Raw genomic sequence first — 22,619 nt, forward strand, 5'->3', positions numbered from 1 at the left:
CTCTCTCTCTCTCTCTCTCTCTCTCTCTCTCTCTCTCTCTCTCTCTTGTTTTGTTTTTGGTTTTTGCTTTGTTGTTTCATCATCAGTGTTTCTGAAAAACAAAAACATATCAAACATTGAACTACAAATTCTTTGGCAGAATAAATACTAATCCATTGTTCCATTCTTCAAAATTCGAAGCCAAATGCAGCTCCCCATTAGGCACTAGCACTTTCCACTGACTCCAATTACAAATAGGCAGATACTTGAACAAAAGCCTATGACAGGCAGTAACTTGAGCTAGAGAGTTGATGCAGCAGAACCAAGGTCAAAATCTTCTCTCAGCATGCACACATGGCCTCTGAAAGGACATCTACTTATCAGATGGCTGTGCAGACTAAACCTTCCAAGGAACTTGCCCTGGGGGAGGCAGGACCAACCATAGGCCTGGATTCAAACGCCTACCATGGATTTTCCCTCTGTGCTCCATTTGCTTGGAATTTCCCCAAATACCGAACAATCATTTTCTTATTGCATCATTTCTGGCAAACTCTGCAGGGTGATATCACTTTGTTGGGATGCAAGAAGAGAAGAATATCTAAATATATTCCCTAGAATTCAGCAATTTGTTCATTCATTCACATATTATTTGGGTATTTAAATTCTTAATTAGATCCACAGTACTGATTTTAAAAATTCATTTTTAATTTCTGTCTTTTTATCCCACAGAAAGAACATTTGCAAAGTAAAAGTTGCACAGCAACTCCCTGGTGACAAAGACTTCGTATTGGGACCAGGAAACCAATTCATGAACAAGCCCTTAAGTATGGCACCTAGGACATTATAATGCACACTATCTATTCTGATCAGCCATTTCTGTTCAACAAAATTAAATGATAATTTTTTTTCTTAAGTACCATGAGAACTTCCTCTTCTGACCTAAGAACTCTTTTTTCGCCTTAATTAATTAATTATACATCCTGATCGCTTCCCCTGCCTCCCAGTCCCCCTTCACAGAGTCCCTCCCTTATCACCCCTCTCCTTCTCCTCTGAGAGGGTGAACCTCCCACCATGCTGCATCAAGTCTCTGCAGATTTAAATGCATCCAGTCCCACTGAGGCCAGACAAAGCAGCCCAGTTAAAAGAGTTGGGGAAAGGATTGGGCCCTGAAGGGATAGGAACTCCACAGGAAGACCTACAGTCAACTAACCTGGACCCTTGAGGGCCCTTAGAGACTGAGCTACCAACCAAAGAGTGAGCACAGGATGGACCGAGGCCCACTGGCTCATCATATATGTAGCAGATGTGCAGCTCAGTCTCCATGTGGATCCCCCAACAACTGGAGCAGGGGCTGTCTCTAAAGCTATTGCCTGTCTGTGGAATCTGTTCTCCTAGGAACTCTTAGCTCAACTTCAAAATAGCAAAACTAAAACTACCAGTGCTAGAAAGATGGCTCAACAGTTCAGGGCACTTCCTCTTCCAGAAGGTCTGTGTTCAGTTTCCAGCACCTACATCGTGGCCACAAGTGTCAACAACTCCATTTCCAGGGGATCTGATGCCCTACTCTTCCTTCTGAGAGTACCACACACATACACACACACACATGTGTACACACACACACACACACACACACACACACACACACACAATGTTCTGAGAGCAACACACACACATACACACACATATGTGATACACATACACTCATATAGTGAGTAACACTAAATCATATGAAATAAAATAAATCTTCATAAATTATGAAACAAAAGCCTACCAACTCATCTTTATATCGGTCTTCATGATTGTCTTGTTTGTTTCTTTTCAGTGTTTTGGTAAACATTGTCTAAAACTGTCACCCACATTTTCAGAGTGATGGATACTATCCATTCTATCTTGCTAAGGAAGAAATTCAGATGCAAGCCTTCATAAGTAATTGTATGCCAACATGTGTGGAGTCCAGGTTTAAGCTCATTTTTTTCTAGAAACATTTGCTGGCTCTATGTAGGCCCAGGTACTAAATATTCATTTGCAGCAGAATTTCACAGCCTTTCTTTTCTTTTCTTTTCTTTTTTTTTTTTTCTTATTTTTTTCTTTTTTCTTTTTTTTCTAATTTTTTTCTTTTTTCTTTTTTTCTATAGAATAGAGTTTATTTAGGACATGGGGAGGGGAGTTAAGAGGGTAGCAGAGGCAGAGAAAGGCAGAGAGAAGGAGAGAGTAGAGAAGCAGAAGCTGGCCATGGTCACGTGGGGGGGAGGCGGGGGGAGGGAATCTTCACAGCCTGGCTAATCATTAGAAAATAGGTATGGAATTTTCCCCTTGACTCTACCATCCAGTCGCACATGGCTGTTATTTATAAACTGATTGGCAGAGAAGGAAGAAATCTATTATCCTATTGACTCTTTGCATTTCTCATAAACTGTCCACACAGCTGATCTATGCAGATGTTATATACATTTGAAGTTTGCTTGAAATGTCAAGTAGTTTTGATATTTTAGGTTTTACACTTCATGTATTTCTCCTTGTGTGTTATGGTGTCTGCCAAGCACCAAATTTAGCACCTCTCAGAGCTTTTTTGAGCCTGCCCCAAACAAGAAGCACTAGAAATTACTGCAGACAAGTTGGCCTTGTGAGATTTCCAAACGAGTTCCCAAACCAGAGAAACTGACTGAGATAAATTTAGAACACTTGGGGTCTTTGAGAGTCTCTTTCAATACATCTCCGTGACTGGCAAGGTAAAAAACAAAAAACAAAAAACAAAAAACAAAAAACAAAAAACAAAAAACAAAAAACAAAAAACAAAAAACAAAAAACAAAAAACAAAAAACACACTTTCAGTGTCTCACCTCTGAAAAACAACTGCCCACAATGAGTTGTATGAGGAAAAAACTCTGCTTTGTTGAGAAATAACATATTTTCACTCAAAAGTCATTAGCGGTTCAAACAGATTGAGAAGAAGTTTTATTTTTGTCACTTTTACATATTTTATTATACTACTAGTTTTTTCATACCAGTTTTTATTTTCCTGAGACCCAGAATCAGGTCAATTGTTTAAAATTAGTATTATCATAGTAAATAACTGCTTTGTGAGTTACAGGCTGGGTAAGATAGTTGTTGTATGGAATCACTTACAGCAGTAAATTCATTCCAGAGCGATCAATAAAGCCCTGCATCTATCTACAGCCCATCAATCACAAGAAGGAAATGATTTCAATGAAATAAACTGTTTATAGAATACCAGGAATGCCATGGGTATTTCTGGAAAGCAACATGTCAATATGTTAAGAAGTCATGCCTTTTGGCATGATTCATGCCCCATAATGAATTCCAGGAATCTTTTACAATGTATAATCTTTAAAACAGGCAATGGCGCGCATATATATATATACATATATATATATATATATATACTAAAGGTGTTCAGAATGGCAGCAGGTGTATGAATGAAAAGTTACAAACAAATTACTTCAGTAATAAGGAATGGCTCCTTAAATCATGGGTTACTCAATGAACTATTATGTAGCAACTAAGTAGCATGCTGAAGGCTTTAAAAATTAATGGTGATAAATTTTGAAGTAAAACAGACTGAGTTTGAGTCTGGATCCTAGTGCTTTATTTAGATATATAAAACCAATCTAACCTTTAGATTTCAAACATCTAGTGAAGTGTTGTTAGTATACAATGTTAGAGGAGAAAGGAGAGAATTAAAAACCTTTCATGCACTATGTGAAATGAGTGTGGATACAGGAAGGAACTGAAAACAAGACATAGGTTAGCTCCAGGGAATAAAATCTAGAAAGTATATGCAATTTTTAGATTTTGTTCTGACAGAACATTAGCTTGTTTTTAAAAATAAAGTAATATTTTAGCCACTAAAAGAAATGTATTCAGCTGTTTGGAATTTAAAATTAGCATAAACAAAAATGTATTCTTAGAATTCTCGATTTTAGATAGCTTCCCGTCTGCCCCTAGCCATATTTTGCTTGTGTAATAGTCTCTGAACATGCTTCTGTAGTTGTTTCTCTTTTTCTTCCCTCTCTCCTCAACAGGACAGACCACTGCCATCATTTAGAGACAGCAGAAGTGCGAGCTCCCGTAGGAAGCTGTTTCGAACTTCCCTGAGCAGTATTAACCCATCATCCTCCTATATTCCACACTATCCTGCCTAGTGTACACCTTGTTCAGGGTGTGATCAGCATCACCAAAATCACATATTAAACATTCATTAGGGTTTCACAGTATCATATATAGCATACTATGAAATTCTCATTGAAACCCTATGAATCTGGAACTGCCATTATCATCATTTGAAAGATGAAAACTTGGCACTCAGTAAAGTTTAACAACCCCAATCCCAAATTCCATGCTTTTAACTACCATGTCATGGGCACTTATTCCTCTTTATCTCCTTGAGCTTAATATTTTAGCATACAAAAAAAGTTAGTACTACCTAAGTTCAGTCAGACGATTTCAAATAAACATTTTCTTTATATTTAATATCATCTTTGTCACTTAAAATCCTTATCACTTTTTATTACTTCCTTGACTACTTCTTTTTCGATCCCCAACATGCTGTGTGCTAGCTTCTGTTATGAGATCGGTGCCCAGTGTGCTGGTCCACAGTACCTACATTCGCCAGAATGGCACCTATGGCCAGTGCTCTGAAGCACGGGCATACAGTGTTGGGGGAGAATGTGGTACAGAGGTTTTGCTTGAGAAAGTGATAAGGTCCACGTGGGAAAGGAGGTTCAGACACTCCGAACTTGAATCTAACCCAGGCTAATATGAGGTTATTTGCAACTGAGAAGGCAAATGTCCTTAAATTTAAAGTTCAGTAAAAATGATCTAAGGTGGAGATGTAAAGTAAGGAATGATCAGCCTGGGACATGATTTAAACATCAAATGGAATAAGATCTCCATAGAAGTGACTGTAAAAGACAGAACTTTGTTTTGATTTATGTATGAAGGAGATGAAATAACAGCAAAGGGGACTAAGCAACAAGGGGCCACTGAGAAGGGGAGGGGTGAAGTCTGCAGGTAACTGAGTGGATCGGGTCTATCAAAATGAATGACTGATAGGGTGGGTCAGACTCTGTCAATAGGTCTGATAAGATGGGGAAAGAGAACTGACTTTGCGTGAACAGCATTGACAGTCATGAATGGCTTTCACCATCTTAATGGAATGGGGAGGTCAAAAGCCAGACTGAACTGAGTTCAAGAGTGAATGAGAGCAGACAAATTGGTGATGCGAATGCAGACAAAAAAAAAAAAATGGAGCAATAATTTCTAGGAAGAAATCGGAGACGACAATATTTTTTATATATTCTCATCACAGAAGCATATTCAAATATGATAAGAATAACACAGGAGAAAAGTTCACTAAGAATGCAAAACAGGGAATGAGAAGAAAAGTGAGGCAAAACCTGTAGCTATAGAAGATAAAGAAACAATCAAGTACTAAAGGAATAGGACTGACCTTTCACTGGAGCTCACACAAGGCATCCACAGCAACAGATATAAGAAATAATATGTGTAGATATGGAAGCTGGGGAAAGAGCATGGTAGAGCTTGCATAAAGTCCCTGATGATCATAACTACTTTCTAAGTAAAGCAGAAAGCTGACTCAATTGGGAATAAAGGTAACTATAAACATTTTATAAACTTGAGGAACAAAATTAATGCATGAGGCAATTTTTAACAAGACCAGATGGATGTACTCAGGACATCTATGGTTATTGGCCAATAAACCAGAAGGACCCTTGGTGTTAGTAGAGCTTGGTTTAAAATGAAATGTTGGGGTGATTTTCTTCGACCTGTAGAGAAATGTATTTGCAGAGTTGAAAGATAGTTGAATAATAATTGAACTGGTTTTAGGAGAGTATAAGGGAGATGGAGGTAAGGGAGTCAGAAAATCGTGAGAAGCAGATATGCAGACTAATAGATCACAGAAAAGGAGAAATTGCATGTCCTTCTAGATCTGCATAGCATTGTTGAACTAAAAGTATTGGAGAAAGTGAGAAAAAACAGAAGGGAATATTCAGAAAGCAAGATGCTTGAAATGTTGATAATCAAGCTTTTAGAAGTGACAATGATAATAGGACAAGGCCAAGAGTTTGACTATGAGAGTCATTATAAGAGAAATAGTCCAGACCTGGATGGGTCTTCTAGGTAGTATGGAAACCATACAGAGTTAGGGTAGGAACAGTGACAGAGAGAATACAAGAGTGACAGGACATCTTTGAAGAAAATATGAACTGAAATAGGTCTTTACAGATAATAACAATGGGACAAGAGCTAGACTGTTCAAGGAATTGAGGTTCCACCACAAATTTAAGAGAGAGGAGGAGAGGAAGGAAAATTACTTGTGTTGCAGGATATTTGATAACACTCTGAACCCTGAAATTGTGTTATTTGCTGAAAATCCCTGTTTTCTAGTTGTGGTGTCCCTTAGCCTTAGCACACACCTTTAATACCTCTGACTAGAAAACAAACATGCCCTTAGTACATACCTTTAATACCAGTGAAGATAAAGTTAGTTTGTAAAAGGAAGCTCCCATGTTTGAAAGTGATTTCTAATTGAGTGACAGACAAAGTGATGAATCAGAGAAAGATTTGATAAAATGAGATCTGTCCAACTCTCATGAGAAGAGAGAGGAAGGGAGGCTCCTTAAGAGAGAACAGTATGGAGAAAAGAGACAGTTTTACCAGAATGGTTACAGAGAGCAGGGCAAGAGAGAGGAGACAGTTTTGCCCAGAGAGTTTTAAAGAGATAGGCTGAAGAGAGAACAAGCTAGACACAAGGAAAGACAGAATAAGCCAGGGAATGAGCCAGAAAATTAGAATAGATTGCCAGAGTTAGTTTGAGTACAAGCAGACCAGTCCAGGAGAGGCCATCAAGGATGCCAGTTTGAATCATTTGGCTTAAAGAGGAGTTTGAGCCAAGCAGCTGAGTTGAACCAGCCAACCAAAGCTCAGAAAGAAACAGGAAGGATGAATTTATTCAGCTGAAAGTCTCAGAGGCTGAAAACATTCTAAGCCTAGATTAGGTTGCATGAGTCCAGAAGCTCCCAAGACTAAGTGTAGGTTAAGAGACTGAGGCAGTAAGCAAGCCTTGGAGAGGAAACTTAACCAGGAGAATACAAGTTACTTTAACAGACTTGGAGGATAAAGAGAAGAGCAAGACTATCTTTTCCTCACATATTGGACACTGGTACAAAGAAGAGAAGTGACATTCTGGACAGCTGCAATACAATTACATTTCTTGCTTTCAAGTCCTAACTCACCCTAACGTCTCAGATTCATCCAGAGGCTGTTCACCAACTGAACTAAGAATCCCTCTTTTCAGTTCTGAAAATAAGGAAAACAATTGCAACAGAATGGTGGTAAAGAAACACCGTGATGTTGTGAGTGAATATACTAGTGCACTGTTAAGCCACAGTCTTTCACAAATGGGAAAGTGAAGACAAGCCAGAGAATGTTGGCCATCAATCATAAAAGAAGTCGGAGGCTATACCTCAACTCTGTAAAGAGGAGCTAGGAAAGACAATGGGCCAGCCTTGGGGTTATGGCTTAGTAAAATACTCACTTTGGAACCACAAGGACAGTAGCTAGATCCCTAGTACTCAAGTTAAGTAAAAAAGAGTTAATAGTCATAGGAGATATGTTAAGACCAGTGCTCACTGGATACCCACTCTAGCCTAATTGGTGAGCTTTGGACCAATGAGAGAGCTTGTCTCAAAGGAAGTAAAGGGCATCCTTGAGGATGATACCAAGGTGGTCCTCTAAACAACACACATACTCAAATACATGAACATAAATGTATACACACAGAGAGAGAGAGAGAGAGAGACAGAGACAGAGACAGAGACAGAGACAGAGAGACAGAGACAGAGACAGAGACACAGGGACACAGAGACACAGAAAGAGACAGAGACACAGGGACATAGATTTTTTTCTTTTCTTTTCTTTTCTTTTCTTTTCTTTTCTTTTCTTTTCTTTTCTTTTCTTTTCTTTTCTTTCCTTTCCTTTCCTTTCCTTTCCTTTCCTTTCCTTTCCTTTCCTTTCCTTTCCTTTCCTTTTCTTTTCTTTTCTTTTCTTTTCTTTTCTTGGATATTTTCATTATTTACTGTAGCCTCCCATAAGCCTGAAGCAGGAGGAGCCAGAACTTGACCTTGCTGCCACTAAGGAAATTATCTAGGGTGGAGCCTTCCTCTATTGTTGAGCCACAGCTGATGTTCCTCTTCAAGATACTGCTACCTGCTGAGAGGCCCCCTGGAGCTATTCTGGAGACTATGCCCTATCCTGCATGTCATCACCTGCAGTGGGTTCCAGGCTCCAAGGATGAATTGGTGGGAATGGACTTTCCCCCCTCTTTTATAAAGCGTGTCCACCACTAAAAATTTGAACCTTGAGCAGACTAGTTGTCTTGGTTCCATTATTTCTCAACCCACCTAGGCTCCCTCTTTTCTTTCAGTACCAAGATGCCTTCCAGGCTCAAACCCGGACATGTGAGCCGCTGGCCGGCCCCAACAATTTGGCACCCAATGTAGGGCCAAATTGTTGAGGCCAGACAGCGGCTCACAATTTACATTTCAAATTTTTTCTCCTTTCCTGGTTTTCCTTCCGGAAACCCCCTATCCCACCCCCCTCCCTCTGCTTCAATGAGGGTGCTCCCCCACTCAACTACCCAGTCCTGCCTCTCCACCATGGCATTCCCCTTCACTGGAGCCTTGAGCCTTCCCAAGACCTAGGGCCTCTACTCCCATCAATGTCCTACAAGGCCATCCTCTGCTACATATGCAGTTGGAGTCATTGGTTCCTCCATATCTACTCTTTGGATGATAGGAGCTCTGGGGATCTGGGGAGTCTGGTTGGCTGATATCGTTGTTCTTTCTATGGGTTGCAAACCCCTTTAGCTTCTTCGGTCCTTTCTCTGACTTCTCCATTGAGGACCCCTTGCTCAGTCCAATGGTTGGCTGTGAGCATCCGCCTCTGTATTTGTCAGGTTCTGGCAGAGTCTCTCAGGAGAAAGCTATATCAGGCTCCTTTCAGCAAGCACTTCTTGGCATCCACAATAGTGTCTGGGTTTGGCAATTGTATATGGGATGGATTCCCCAGGTTAGACAGTCTCTGAATGGTCTTTCCTTTAGTTTCTGCTCCACACTTTGTCTTCGTATTTCCTCCCATGAGTATCCATTCCTCTGTTGAAGGACATCTGGGTTCTTTCCAGCTTCTGGCTATTACAAATAATACTGCTATGAACATAGTGGAGCATGTGTCTTTGTTATATGTTGGAACATCTTTTAGATATATGCCCAGGAGTGATATAGTGAGTCTTCAGGTAGTACTATGTCCAATATTCTGAGGAACCACCAGACTGATTTCCAGAGCTTGCAGTCCCACTAGCAATGGAGGAGTGTTCCTCTATCTCCACATCTTCACCAGCATCTGCTGTCACCTGAGGTTTTGATCTTAGCCATTCTGACTAGTGTGAGGTAGAATCTCAAGGTTGTTTTTGATTTGCATTTATCTGATGACTAAGGATGTTGAACATTCCTTCAGGTGCTTCTCAGCCATTTGATATTCCTCAGTTGAGAATTCTTTATTTAGCTCTCAGAGACAGATTTTTTTACACAGTGCCAGTGGAAGCCAGAGTACATAGTAGTCTCTGGCTAGCAGAGGTCTAATATTAGAAGGAGTCAGGATCATACACAGAGTGAGACTACTTGGGTAATACATATCTCCTACTATTGTTTTTCCAATTTGGGCCATTCTATATCATGGAGAAGGTGCTATGTGACATCTTAGCACAAGCAATACAGAGGAACATTTTATGCAGAATCCTGGGCCTTGAAATATGGTTAGTCGAGTTTAAATATATTTTAATTGTAGGTAAGTGAAACTATACATAAATTGGCTACCCTGCCAAACAGTATCATTCTAGAGTTTTGTGATGAGATAGGGTAGAAAGCATATTGGTAGAGAATCAGAAAATTCTAGGAAGAAATAAGTGGAAGCCCTGAATTCCCACCTCATCACTCAGGGTCTTAAGCTGGTCAGGTAAGGTAGGGAACCCCAGGGCCAAGGCCTTCTCCATCAGCACAATGTTTCTATTTTCATTCACACTCACATGCAGACACACACACACAGACACACCTCTAGATTCTTTCTAAGTACTTTTGTAGACATGAGTTTATAACTTCAATCTGGTTTCATCAAAGAAGTTACAGCATGTCCCTACTGTTGTCCCTAAAAACTTGAAAGAATGTCCAGAATGAGAGAGACTGAAAACTCTGTAAACAGATAGATTACTCATGTGAGTTATTAGAAAACTACTATAATTCAACCAGTAGTGATAGAAAGTCATTTTCAATAAAGGCAACAGAAGGAAAAAATACAGATTTTTAAATGAGAGTTTATTTGATTTTTCCTTTTGCATAAATGGATTTTATGTGCTGAAAAGGTAGCTAATTTTGATAGATCTGCCTGAAACTGGATTTTACAACCGATGGCCATCAGAGCCAGCCTTCTCCTTCTCATTTCTCTTCTGAAACTTCCAATTGACGATGACATCAATATTTATGTGAACTGGGAAAAGGAAACGAGGCACAAGGTACATAAAGCTGATTAATGTAAACTGGAGAGGAAAACCCTAAAACCAAATCTAATGACCCATCAAACAAGAGCCACTCTTCCCTTTTAACAATGCAGAGGCTGCCAACTGAACGTCGGTGCTTAAATCACGTAAAATAGCAGAAGGGAGCAAATGTGTGGCTCTTGAAAAGTAAAAGTAGTCGAAAACCTCATTAAAATCAAAGAACTGGAGAATGATAGTGAACTCAGAACAAAACTGGCATCATTCTCCAATTAGCTGAATACCTTAGAGAGGGCTGTGTGCCTGTGTGCCACATTTAAATAAGCTTTCCTTGTAAAATTGCTATATGCCACAATTCAAAATGCAGCTGAGAAATCACCCTTTTTTAGCTTTACAGATGATAACCTAATTCTAACTATTTTTATCTACTTTGTAATTCAAGGGATGCATGCTATATATTATTTCCCTAAGAGTCAAAATTATATTTAGAATTAAAATTGGTTTTATGTAGTTCAAGTTATTGCACCCGAAAGCAATGAGTCACGCACTAGAAGTACACAGATTTGGGAGGCAAATACAGAACCATTAACTGCTCAGTAAGAGCTTGCTTAGCCCCTTAGCTTGAAGAATAAGCTTTAAAAATACTGTACAGTTAATGTGGGCAGGAACACCAAGGTCACCTCTGTCCTATTTCAAAGGTGCCAAGAGCCTTTTGTCTTCTTTCTTCAGGCCCTTAGATAGAATGGTAATGGAGGAAAGATTCAAACATATTGTAATTATGTTCTACATTATGCTCCATGTGTAAAAGTAGTGGTGTCGGCCTACCATTCAGGCAGGTCTTTTTCCTTAGAGGACTCAATGGTCCTAACACATTTTTTTTCTATTACTTCATAATAAAAATATGTGTATATATAAGAAAGGAGCAGAGCAGAGAGTCGGGGTGGGGCTGTTCATGCAGACGATCTACACATGATCTTGGACTCATTATCCATTGTTTGCCCATCCTCAAGCTTAGCCAGGTCCACCCCTGCTTAGTTTCTGAGATCAGGGATTGTAAAGGGTAGTATGGTCTAAGATTGGTAGTATGTCTGTGGTAAAGGGTAGTTTAGTGTAAGGTTGGTGGTCTTGCCTATGGTAAAGGGCCGTATGGTCTCAGACTGATTATCACATACTGCTGCAAACCTTCAGACCTCACTCAGCCTTTACAAACATTGTGCTTTTTTGCAGGGTCACCTTTCATGGGCACACTTACAGAGTGGGGGAGGTTATCAACCACCTGCCCCGTGCCATATGCTGGGCTCATTTCTTTTTATGGGTCTCTCATTTAATCCTCACAGAAGTGCTGTGAGGGATGGCCACTTCACAGGTGTGAAAATAGAAATATGAGCAACCCAGGATTGTTTCCAAGATCATACAACAGTTAGGAAAAGGGCCAGACTTTGAACATAGGCTAGAACAACCCCCAGGCCCCCAATGTCTCCTGCAGCTCTCCCTCTCCCTCTCCCCCCACTCCCCCGTCTCTTTCTCTCTCTCTCTCTCTGTCCTAAGCATTTCAACTTCTTTGTTCGATTGGTTGCTGAAAAGAATAAATGAGACTTCTAGGCCTACCTCTCATGGACACATTTGAAACCCAAAAGGTCTCCATTAAAGAATTATTTATTTGGGGGAAATTTAAAACAGCTGATTGTTCACCTCAGTTCCAAAAAGTCTTTGCATTTAAATAACCAATGGTCCTACAGAAGATGGCCCTAGGTTTGGTCATTAAACTCAAAGCAATGAAGCATGGCTTAGCTGTTACAAATCAGCACAGAGGGAACGAGAAAGCAGAGATGCACACTTGGGTAAAGTCCTATTTCAGATCCTGAGTTAGAGCAATAAACAGACCCCAAAAGTGGCCAAAGGAATTCCATCCCCAATAGTGCCAACAAACCCCCTTAAGCTACTTTTCCTGTCCAGAGGGTCAGTTTCTAATTTGAAAAATAAATCAAATTACATACAAAAATGTTCAGAAAACATTTCGGGGTGACCAAGCTGTAGGAACTTCATGGGCTCATTTCCAAAGAGGAAGGTGGTACAAGGAGATGGGCACCTGCTCTACTATACTAAACTGTGTGCCTATCTGTGAGTGAGAAAGCAAAACTAGGCTGGAGAAACAAAGAGAAAATAGCAGACCAGCAGTTTTAACAAATCCACAAAGCTGTAGAGACAGAAATGGATTATGAGGCTACTAAGTCAAAATGAGGGGCTGACATTCTGGAGAAGAGAAAATCACAGAGAAGAGAGTTCGGCATTTCAACATTCTGCACATTTCCACTCTTAGCATTTAAAAACACCAAACTGCAGAAAGTAGCAATCAGACAAGCCAAGTGGAAATCCATAGCTTAGTAACTAAAATGGTAACTGGAGATTCGTGCAAGAGTATTCTGCTGGAGAGACAAAATTTAATAAGAGCGCATACCCGTGAAAAAAGGTCTTGGAAAATTCCCCAAATTGTCGATCTAGATAATGAAAGACTACATCTAGAGACAGGAACAAACCAGAAATGTAGAAACACAGAAGGACTCAAAGATGATGTTGAATCATCTTGACATGATTGGATCAAAACGATCTAGACCTCTAACTCACCAGCAGAGGTAAGGTTTATGGAGGAAAAGAAAATAATCTAAAATTACCATTTTATTTAAACGCAATCTAAAATTTGCTAGGCACACCAGAAGACAGGCCTCAAGCCAAAATCTAAAATAAAGCACATACAACAAAAAGAATCACATCACTAATAAGACAAAAATTGGAGCCACTGAGACACTGGTTTTAAAATAACTGTGGTTACTATATTTACAAAAAATTATTAAGATAAATTCACCAAAGAAGTATAATCTATGCAAGCAATTGGAATTTTAGAAATAAAAAGAAAATCATAAAATAGCAGTTTATAATTAATTTCCTAAGCACTTTCCTAACAAACTCAGAACAGAAGTGAGGCATGCTAGCATGGAAAACAGATTAGTAGAATACACGCCTCAAGAAAAGGGTGGGAAATTCAAAGAGGATCCTAGGCAGAACAGTGGAAAGATGTGACATATCTGTAATTGGGATCCCAGAGGAGCATGAGGGGCAGAAACAACACTTAAAGGAACATATGCTAAAATTGCATAGCCTATAATCAAGCAACAGACTCATGAGCCTCTCACAAGGAAACAGGCAAAGAAAACACCATCATCACCTACAGACACACAAAACAGCATCAATGGTAAGAAAACACCATCATCACCTATAAACACACAAAACAGAGTCAATGGTCAATGAAGCCAGGGGAAAAAAGTCAATGACTCAAGAGGAGCAATACTAAAAATGACAGATGACTTGCCAACATAAATAAATGAGAGAGAATACATGAAATAAATAATTGTAAAATAATGAAAGAACTGCCAGCTTACAATTCTATACTAGCAAAAATAAAATAAAATATAAGCTTGTTTGAGGGGGAGAACTAACTCATCTCTAGAAAACTGAGATGAATTATCTTTTTTCTGGAAGAAAAAAAATAAACTCAGTCAAAATAGGAACATGCAAGCAGAAATGAACTCCAATAGAAAAGGTACATGAGACATCAAGTACAAACAGCTATCAGCCACCGGAAACAAGAGTAAGATTTTGAAAAGACATTAAAATGGAGAAGTCTCATATTTGAAAGGTGGGACAAAGATAGAAGGAAGGAAAATGACATCAAAAAAAATTTAAGGAACAAGTGTGTTCTGGGAAATAGCAAGGTAATAAATTACAAATGGAAGCCTGCTGCACTTTCCAAGGTAACCACTGAAATCACTGTTTAACAATACAATTAGGTTTGAGAATTAATGTTGGAAGATGTTGAAATCTTGGGGAGCACTGGGGAAAATGAATGTATTTTGCCTCCGAGAAGGACCTGAACTGTGAACAGGAGAGGGATGAAATCTTGTAGACTAACTTGTGTGCCTCACAACCCTGAATGTAATGTAATTGGGAATAAGGCCTTTAAGAGTCTGTGAAGTGCAACCCAGTCTGGTGGCATGAGACCCTTCAAAGAAAGGGACAAGGTGTGTGTGTGTGGGGGGGGGAGCTGCTTCGTCTATGGCAGGAGGAAGAGCTCTCTTTCTCATTCTCGCTGTGATCTTGGACTTCCAGCATCTTCAATGTTCTCACCTCTGAGCATCTAAATTCCTCTTATTTTAAGCCACCCAGTTTACTGTATTGTATGATGCTGGCCTGAATTAAGATGGCCTTCGTAAATACATGGAGAATCTGTGTGCTGAGATTGACCTTGGATGTCCTTCATATATAGATGAGAGGACAATGTGAAGTTTATGCAGCCCTTCACATAATCAGATGTGGAAGGTAGGGGTGACTAGGAGGCAAGTGGGCTTAAAGCACCCTGTGTAACAAGTTATAATTAAATGATGGTTCTTAAAGTGAGCTGTACAAATGAATGTGTCTATACAAATTTTAAAATGATACACATTTATAAGGCTCTGATGGAATTTTTAGAACATAATTGAATGTTGTTGCTGTTGTTGTTGTTGCTGTTGTGTTGTTTGAAACAAAGTCTCTCTATGTAGTCTTTACTGTGCTGAAATTCACTTTAATAAAAGAGGCTGACCATGAACTCACGGATATCCTCCTGCCTCAGCCTCCTGAGACAGAATATAAATTCTTAGGGTACTATCTGACTACTAAACTTTTGAAGCCAGAAACTGATGGCCGCTATACTATATCTGCAAACAGTCCCAAGTTCACTATATTTTCTTAAAACATCATTATTCATCTATAAATAAGAGTGCACGCCCTGGCAGTGGATTAAATGCCTTTAATCCCAGCACTCAGGAGGCAGAGGCAGATCAGTGACTTTGAGGTCAACCCTTATCCACAGAGATAGTTCCAGATCAGCCAGGATACACAGAGAACCCCTGACTCTGGGGGGATATATATATATGATTATATATGTACGTGTGGGTGTGCAATGAAATACATATAGCTAGTGAAGAAAACACTGCAATGGGAAGGAGTTTTAGTACACTGAGTAAAGGAACAGGGAAGACAAAGAGGAATGGGATAAACAGATGAGTCAAATTAAGAATCTGTAATCTTAAACCTTAAACTAAAATACGAAGATTCTTTCCTTTTAAAGTCCCACTATGTACAAAACATACTTTTTGCTAAATATGAGTACAGAGCTTATTAATAAAAATATTTTAAAATCTCATCTATGAACTCCATTACAGAAGTAAAACGGTTATCATTTATGATGTAAGGTTAAAAAATTCTATCAATCAGGGCCCCCAATGGAGGAGCTAGAGAAAGTACCCAAGGAGCTAAAAGGATCTGCAACCCTATAGGTGGAACAAAAATATGAACTAACCAGTAACCCCTGGAGCTCGTGTCTCTAGCTGCATATGTATCAGAAGATGGCCTAGTCGGCCATCATTGGAAAGAGAGGCCCATTGGTCTTGCAAACTTTATATGCCTCAGTACAGGGGAATGCCAGGGCCAAGAATTGGGAGTGGGTGGGTAGGGGAGTGGGGCGGGAGGGTATGGGGGACTTTTGGGATAGCATTGGAAATGTAAATGAAGAAAATACCTAATAAAAATAATAATTAAAAAAATCTATCAATAAAGAGGGATAAGCAAAGAAAAGAAAAAAAGTTTTTAAATCACCACAAAATAATAATTCTATATTTGTACATAGACTAAAAATATGTAAGGTCAAATCTAATAATATGTAGGCAGAAAGTAAACATAAATAAATATCTACAAAGTATTTGGACAATTCACTACTCTATTGGTCCATAGCAAACTAAGACTCACACAGAAGGGAACACAAAGTCAAGATCTGAACAATAAACCTGGCCTATTGACCTATATATAATTGGTTAACTATCATTTGCAACAATTCCAGAATACACGATTTCTTTCCCAAACCAAACAGAACATCTGCCAGAGTAGATCTGCATGCTCTGTGAAAAATTTCTCCAAACATTTCAGAGGAAATCATTATCAATCAGAAAAACAGCCTGAAATATAGTCAAATGTTTGAAAATTCACCAACATATTAAAAAATTTTTTAAAAAGCAAATAAATTATTTTTGAGTTGTCTAATTACCAAGAAACACATCAGAATTTGGGAGGCACATGCAACACAGATTTTATGGGGGAAGTAACAACAGTAAGTGCATATCTTAGGAGACAAGACGTGAAGGTCAGTGATTGACATGTCCATTAGAATAAGCAGAGAAAGAGCAGCGAGGTCAGGCTGTATGAGAGCTAAAAGAAGAAATGAAGACACACCGATTAATAATAGAAAATAAATACAAGTGGAGAACATTAGTGGATGTCAATGTTACTTTGTTGAAAAAACAAAACAAAAAAACAAACAAAAAAAAAAACAAAAAACAAAAACAAAAAACAAAACAAAACATGGGTAGGCCTGAAGAAGGCCAAAAGGAGATAATAGACAAATTGCAAAAATATAAGGGACAGTATTGCTACATAGTCTGAAGATATTGAAAACTATAAGGAGATTGCTATTAACCATATAATTCCAGTACAGTTGATGAATAATTAAGGAGAGAAGAAATCCTTTTGGAGAAGTAATTTATTAAAGCTGTCACAGAGAAGAAAAAATAAAAACTTGTGAAGCATCTAATTCAAGTGTATTCATAATCTTAAACCTCTATACAAAGAATTCTATATGTGGATATCTTCACTATGGGTTATATACACTCTTTAAGGAAAAAATATCATATGGACACATGAAATGAACAGGAACACAAAGAAGAACACTGCCAACTTGTTCCAAGTGACCTTTGTGACCTTGACATCAACACCTAGCAAAGAAATGAAAGAATGAGGAAGTTACAGGGTAATTTCTCTCATGAGCATGGGTGACATGTTTTAAATAGAGCACTAGCAAAAACCTACACACACACACACACGCACGCACACATACACACACAAACATTCATGAAATTACAAATATCTATAATGGTCCAAAACATACTTTTCATTTTTAATAAAAAAATGTTTTATATACTAACTGAACAAAAGAAGAAAATGACAATCAAAAATAGGATGATTTAGTTAATAAAACGGACTTGTTTGTGACACAAGTGGACACTACTACAACTTCTGTAACCAATTCCTAACCAAGTGAGAAAAGAATAAAATGTATAACACTTAAAAAGACAGAAACAAGATTATTCAGGAAAACATTAGGGAGAGATACATGTCTGAGGTGCTGTCAACTTTGGAACAGTGTCAGTTTCCCCCAAGGAAATGCATCTAAGAAAAACACAACAAAATATCTTAATAGGGGTTGTAAATGTAGATATGTTAGTCAACAACTTAACTGTAAAATTTACGAAGATACTGAAACAAAAATAAGCAAGTCAATCCTGAAGAAGAAAAGATATGCAGAAAATTCAGGCTATGGCATACCAAGGACAATTCCAAGAGTCTTATTAAGTAAGAGAATAGTCACTATGATATTGAACATAAACACACATTGACCATATGAATGACAACAGGTTCTAAAACTAGACTTCATCAGTGGCATTGATCTCACTGAAGCAAGTGAAATGAAGCATGAGCTTTTCAAGAAAATTGTAACAAAAGTAATAACTGCTACAAAAGTCAACTCTTGCTATTTATGAACCTACACTTCACTCTTTGAAGCAAAATAGTAAGCATATGGTTTATTCATTTTTCCATAGTTTTACTCATTTCTTCCAAAATTAATTCCTTGCCTGGTTGCTACAACAGAATTCCTGACCAAAGATACTTTAGGGAGGAAGGAGTTATGTAACACGCAGTCCATCACAGCAAGGCTGTGTCCATCACGCCAAGTCCATCACACATGACAGCAGGCTGGAGGCAGCTGATCAAGTTACATCTTCAGTCAGGAAGCAGAAGGAAATGACTATTAACATGTAGCTCTCATCTTCCTTTATATTCCATCCAGGACTCTGGCCCATGAACCAGTACCACTCACATTTAGGTGATATTTTTCTACTTAGATGATCTAATCTAGATAATTTCTCATAGACACGCCCAGAGATAGGTCTTCAAGGTGACTCAAAATCCCATCAAACTAACAATCAAGATCAACCATCACAAGCACATTTCCATAATCTTGGGTTAAACAAATATTCTTAAATATAACCCAAACATTGTTACAGGCAACAGATAAAGTGGATTTTAATAAAACTAAGAACTTCCATTATTATTAATAAAAACACAAGCCACAAACTGAAAATATTTATAATACAAATGGTAAACAAAAGGCCTTTGGCCAGCCATAGACCTATATGCATACAATCTCAGTGTTTCTGTGTCCGTGCTATGTACATATTTTCCCTATACAATTGCATTACTCTGACTTAGAAATTCCTCTCCTCCCTATGTAGATACATAAGTGTGCCAAATTTTTATTTATAGCAAGCTGCAAAACTAGGAATGATTCAAATGTCTCTTGACAGTGGAATGTGTAGGAAAACATTGTTGCAAGTCAACAAGCTAATTGTAAAATTTACAAAGATGCCAAGGCAAAACTAAGCAAGACAACCTTGAAGAACAAAGGAAGTAGGGAAAATTCAGGATACTGAATAGCAAGGATACGTCTAAAGGTCTTGGAACAAAGTCAGCACTGTGATACTAGACATAGATATACATTAAACATAGCATGATGAAATGAAATCCTTTTATATACAACAATACAGATGACTCTTTCAAGTGTGGCATTGAGCAAACAAAGGTACAAGAATGCATATTATAGTCTTCCATATTCATAAGATTCAAAGACAAAGGGCTGGCAAGGTAGCTCAGTTATAGGGAATTTGCCAAGCCAACATAAGGCCCTGATTCCATCTCCAAATATAGGCAAAACCAGTGTTTTATGAGGGAAGATAAAATGTGAGAGGAGACCATTGGTTCATCTGTACGACTAGTAGAATGGCAACAGAGCTTGGAGAGTCTGAAGGTCCTGTTATCTTGACCCCTATAGTGTCTGCATAGGTATGTTCCCTCTGTGAATGCACTGAGCTGCTCAGTTAGGACTTGTGTAATTGACTGAAGTAGTGCTATGCTTCACCAAATAGAGGAATTTTGTGAAGCCACTTAAAAATGAACACATACACAGAATGACCATTATAATAATAGCAATATTTTTATACAATGGGACTTTGCAGTCAACCGCTACTAGTTCCCATTTTCAGAGAATTTTGTTTTATTTAGGTCTTACTCCAAAACCTCTGAAGTGAACTACTACTGCCCACAACCCCCAGTTTGAGAGAAGAGTAAACAGAAACACAGAATTTCAAGAATTACCCAAGATCCCAGTCATGAAATGATGGAGCTGGGATTTAAGTAGGGTACAAGAGTTATTCAGAAGGCTTTTATGATATGAAGCATTTGTCTTATGCAAAGAACTGCCTACTTCACCTGTGTCTAGATCAATACTCTACAGTGCCTGGTGATTGAAATGTCATGCTTGCTGACCTTTAGATAACTTGAAAGCAACAGGTATTCACTGCATGGCTGAATTAGGTATGACTACTTGGACCAGCTGCTGGAAATTAAAATAAAGATCTCAAAATCTCTGTGGCACTTTTGGAACATCACCTGCATTGGGGGATAACTTCTGCTGTGTGAGATGGGGTCTACATACAGTAATTTCAATGTCAGTGGGACTCTAACTACCTCAGCATTTTAGGTCTCAGCTTGCATGCATGTCTCTGTATTTCTAAGTGGTTTTATTTATGTCATCAAGGATGGCTGGTATGTAAAAATAAAGAACTAGATGGATAACTTTATACATTGTGCTCCTGTACACCTGTGTCCCAGTCATTTGAAACATCTGTAGAAATAACAGGTTTGGTGTTGGAGAAATGGCTCAGCAGTTAAGAGCAATTGTTGCTCTTGCAGGCAGTTCAGGTTTGGTTTCCAGCACTACATGGTAGCTTATTACTATTTCCAACTCCAGTTCTGAGATATCTGAAATAATCTTCTGATTGCTGTAAAAACTAGATACACACAAGGTATACATACTTGCAGGCAGGCAAATGCTTATACATATAAAAATATTTTTTTGGGGTTTTTTTTTGTTTTTCTTTTTCTTTTTTATTATTGGGTATTTATTTCATTTACATTTCCAATGCTATCCCAAAAGTCCCCCCACACCCACTCCCCCCCTCCCCACTCCCACCTCTTGGCCCTGGCATTCCCCTGTACTGAGGCATATAAAGTCTGCACGACCAATGGGCCTCTCTTTCCACTGATGGCCGACCAGGCCATCTTCTGATACATATGCAGCTAGAGACATGAGTTCTGGGGGGGTACTGGTTAGTTCATATTGTTGTTCCACCTATTTTTTTAAAAAGCAAAGAAATTGCAGCTCTATCATATTAGCATAATGGTTTGGGGAATGAGTTCTAGGATTTCGTATATTATCCAACACTTGAACAATTCATAATTGAAGTATGATTGCTCTAAGCCAGCAGATGGTCAACATCGATGATCTGCAATTAAGTGTCTAAAATGGGGAGAAAAAAAAAACTGACCCATGCATTAAATATAAAGAATTAAAACTGTAGAAAAATCTAAAGATCTAAAAACAATTTGTTGCATAATGTGTTACCAGGTATGAAAAAGAGGTGTTTGTGGACAACTGAAACGAACATGGCAATACCTTCCTTTTGGTATCAGTGTTTTTGTTGAATGATCAGCTGTCTGGCAGTCTTGTTTGGAAAGAACTTTCAAGGAGTGCAGCCTTATTGGAGGAAGTAGGCCATGAATAGGACTTGAGTTTCTGAAGCCTGATCCTACTTCCTATCCTCTTTCTGTTTCCTGACTGCACTTCCTTTTTTCTTTCTGTTTCCTGAGTCCACTTCCTGTTTTCTTTTTGTTTCCTGATACCACTTCCTGTTTTCTTTTTGTTTCCTGATACCACTTCCTGTCCGTTTGTTTGTTTGTTTGTTTGTTTCCTGACTCCCCTCCTGCCCTCTTTCTGTTTCGTGACTACACTTTCTGAATTATTTCTGTTTCCTGATACCACTTCCTGTCCACACTTTATTGTTGTTGTTGTTTTCTGAATCTACTTCCTGACTCCATTTCCTGGTCTCTTTCTGTTTCCTGTTTCTACTTCCTGTCCTTTTCTTGTTTCCTGCGTGTAGATGCAACACAACCAAGATCACACATCCCTATAGTCATTCCTTCCCCACCAGTATTGGCTGTCTATCTTCTGGAAATGCAAGTCAAAATAAGTCCCTCCGCTATTAAATAGCTTCTTATCAGCGTCCTGTTACAGCAACAAAAGTAGCTAAAAGTCAACTTCATAAAGAAAGGCACAATATTTTTGAGTCCTAAACATGTACTTAGTCTCCTGAAAGAGTGAAACCCAAAATTTGTCTAAGTAAAAGCAGACTCATCTTGATATGAATGGCTGAGCATACCACCAGACCACAGGTGACACTGCAGATATGAGGTGAGGAAGGGAATCTGAGATAATAACTACTTGAAGGGTTTTTTAATCAGGAAAATTGTGGCGAAATTAGAATTTACCAAAATCTTTGTAGGAGTGTGAGTAAAAACTTAAATACAATGCTAACAATTCCATTGTAGTAGCCCAGGCCCAAAATAAATATATAAATATATAAAAATAAAATTAAAACAACAAGGCCAAAATAGAAGTAGAGAAGAAGGCAAACGACAGCTGATGTACATTAATTCCCAAGAAACTCGACTTCTATTTAATAATGAAGGCAAAGCCAAAACCTACTATTGATTGTTTCTAGATTTCTCTCAGAAAAAGAATGTTCAAAAAGTTTCAACCCCCACACCTCTACCCAGGGCCCACAAATCCACAAGACAAGCAACCTAGTAAACTTTTCCAAAAATATGAAAAAGTAGAATTTCTTATTAGTATTAAGTGGTATTGTTATTCCACAACCTACCCACTATATGCTTTAGGGGGGATTTAAAAGAAGAAGAAGGAGGAGGAGGAGGAGGAGGAGGAGGAGGAGGA

This window comes from Mus caroli, chromosome 10 (genome assembly GCF_900094665.2).
Source record: "Mus caroli chromosome 10, CAROLI_EIJ_v1.1, whole genome shotgun sequence".
Lineage (NCBI taxonomy): Eukaryota > Metazoa > Chordata > Mammalia > Rodentia > Muridae > Mus > Mus caroli.